At 40.1% G+C, this 2,951-nt stretch overlaps 1 pseudogene; it reads left to right on the forward strand.

Moving 5' to 3' along the window:
- The first annotated feature begins 1,390 nt into the window (after positions 1–1,390).
- Positions 1,391–1,911, forward strand: LOC114891342 (annotated as a pseudogene).
- The last annotated feature ends 1,040 nt before the right edge of the window (positions 1,912–2,951 follow it).

Raw genomic sequence — 2,951 nt, forward strand, 5'->3', positions numbered from 1 at the left:
AAAATCATAAACTGTACTTCAAATTGTGTCTTCTCAATTATAGGAACTTCGAACTGATTCTTGTCCTTGGAAGAAAGGATACCCCATGCCAGGGATATCCATTTATACAATGATGTTTCAAATAGCAAGAAGGATAAGAATAAAACTTCTAGCCTGGCTTCTCCAAACTACCAGTCGAAATTGTAACGAAACTTCAAACAAAAGAAAAATGCTTCAGAAGTATTCTGAGAAGTATTCAGATATGCTAATCACAGCTATTAAGGAATATCAACTTTGGAATGTCACACTTATTCAAATAAGCAACACTAAATGGAGCAATTTTGAAAGGTTCTCCCTTCCTTAAAAGATAATGAAATGAAATTGCTATAAGGCAAAACCTCAACCTCCACCAAGCTCCACACTTACCCAGCCCCAATCTAAGCTACGCCAGAGCCTTCTTTCAACTTCTTTTCATTCATTTGTTCATTCACTCTTTAATAAACATGTATTAAGCCCCTACTACATACAGTAATCCCTAGGTATCTGTGAGGGATTGGTTCCAGGAGAGCTGCTACCTACTCCCCACAGATACCAAAATCTGCAGATGCTCAAGTCCCTTATATAAATGGATGCATCCCTAGATATGGAGGGTCAACTGTATAGTTGCAATGTTAGTTACTAGCAAGTCACAATTCATGTCACCAAAAAGTCGCAGAGAAATGTGCAGTTCATTACAAAATGGTGTGTATCGTGATGCTTAGTTTTATGTGTCAACTTAACTGGGCCACAGGTGCCCAGATATCCAATTAAACATTCTGGGTGTGTTTATGAGAGTATTTCTGTATGAGATTAACATTTGCATTGGTAGTCTGAGTAAAGCAGATTGCCCTCCCAATGTGGGAGGGGTGGGGTGGGCCTCATTCAATTGGAGACCTGAATAGAACAAAAAAGAGCAATAAGGGAGAATTCTCTCTCTCTCTGGCTGTCTCTGACTGAGGGTATCTGTCTTCTGTTTTCAGGCTCCGACTAGGACTGGAATTTATACCTTTGGCTCTCCTGGGTCTCGAGCTTGCCTCCTGCAGGTCTTAGGACTTCTGAGCCTCCATAACCACATAAGCCAGTTCCTTATAATAAAAATATATACCACACACATTTTCTCTGGAGAACCCAGACTGATACAGTATGTAGGTGAGAACTAGAACACCCGAGCCCGTTAGCTATACAATTACAAGCAAGCCCATCTTGTGATTCACATAACACTCCCTTATTCGTCTACAACCTTCCCTCACTGACATCAACACTTGCCTTCAGAAATCGATTAATTCAGAGATTCACCCACTTCTGATATTCTACCCTAAGAACTTCCAACCCCAACTCATATGCAATCAAAAACATCACTTCCGCTGCGAACATGGCGCTGCGAGTGGCGCGGAGCGTGCGGGCCGCGGTCTGCAGCCTGCGCGCCATCTCTGCGCCCAACGCGCCCTGCCCGCCACGGCCCTGGGGACCGCGGGCGGGCGCCGTCCGGGCGCTGCACACCGGTCCCGTTCTGCTGTCGGGTCGTAAATTCAGACAAACATGAATGGGTAACAACAGAAAACGGTGTTGGAACAGTGGGAATCAGCAATTTTGCACAGGAAGCTCTGGGAGATGTTGTTTACTGTAGTCTGCCTGAAGTTGAGACAAAAACTGAACAAACAAGAGGAATTTGTTGCTTTGGAAAGTGGGAAAGCTGCTATTGAACTCTATTCTCCTCTATCAGGAGAAGTAACTGAAATGAATGAAGCTCTAGCAGAAAATCCAGGACTTGTCAACAGATCTTGTTATGAAGATGGTTGGCTGATCAAGATGACACTCAGTAACCCTTCAGAACTAGATGAACTAATGAGTGAAAAAGCATATGAGACATACATAAAATCTATTGAGGAGTGAAAATGGAACCCCTAAATAAACTAGTTTGAAACAACTTAATCTAGTATAGTTGTCTTAAATTAGTGGTGGATAGATTTTTAAAAAGCAACTTTTAGCAAAAGAAACTACTTGCAACAATGTTGCCTGAAGAAAGTACCCCTTAACTTCCTAATGACTTCACATAAACGCTCTGCATCTTTTTCACAACACCTATGACTTTTAGGCTAGTCTCCAGTTATAATACTCAGAATTCCTGAAATTATCTGTGGTAAAACTAGTTATGAAAATTATGTAATTCAAGGATAACATTGTTATTTTAACTTATATAATATTGTAACTTGCTTACAGCCATCCCTGGATTTGGGTCAAAATACTCAATGAACTTGCCACTGGAAATAAATGGCAGTGGAGAAAAGTTTGTTAGTTGTACAGTGTCCAGTGAAGAACGTTACTCTCTTAATTTTGCAGTATACTGTGTTTGCTGGCGCTATTTTTATACAGTGAAGCAACAGCCTTGCAGGAAAATAAGAAACAGTTTACTAATAAAATATTCAACTTCTTAAAAAAAACAACAACAACAACATCACTTCCCTAATGTGCTGCCATTTCAAAGTTGCCTGTGTGGTATTCTCCTTTACGGCAGTAAGTCACTAAACCTCACTTTTGCTTATATCGTAATAGGTTTCTTCAGTTAAAGAGAGAACTTTATATGTTTCAGGGTAGAGATGATTACTTTCACAAATGTATGAATGTTCAGAGCTCAAAGTCACTCTAGAAGCATTCTATCCTGTATAAAGGTAAGATGATCACTCAAAGTCATCCAGCCAGTCGGCTACTTTGCCAGATGAGAACCCATATCTTGAGATTCCAACAAAAACAAGCTCCCTTGCTTCCATATCAAGTGTACTTAGAAAAATGCTAAAAAGATGTTCAGCTTTAAACCAATCTCTGATTCATTAAACAGATCTTTCTAGTTGTAGTTTTACAAATAAAATGTTATTGTTTTCCAAAACTTCCACCAGGTGAAGTGTTAATTCACACACACACACACACACACACAC

The sequence above is a fragment of the Monodon monoceros genome, unplaced genomic scaffold (assembly GCF_005190385.1).
Source record: "Monodon monoceros isolate NGI ecotype Baffin Bay Population unplaced genomic scaffold, NGI_Narwhal_1 Super_Scaffold_11, whole genome shotgun sequence".
In the NCBI taxonomy this organism is placed as follows: Eukaryota; Metazoa; Chordata; class Mammalia; order Artiodactyla; family Monodontidae; genus Monodon; species Monodon monoceros.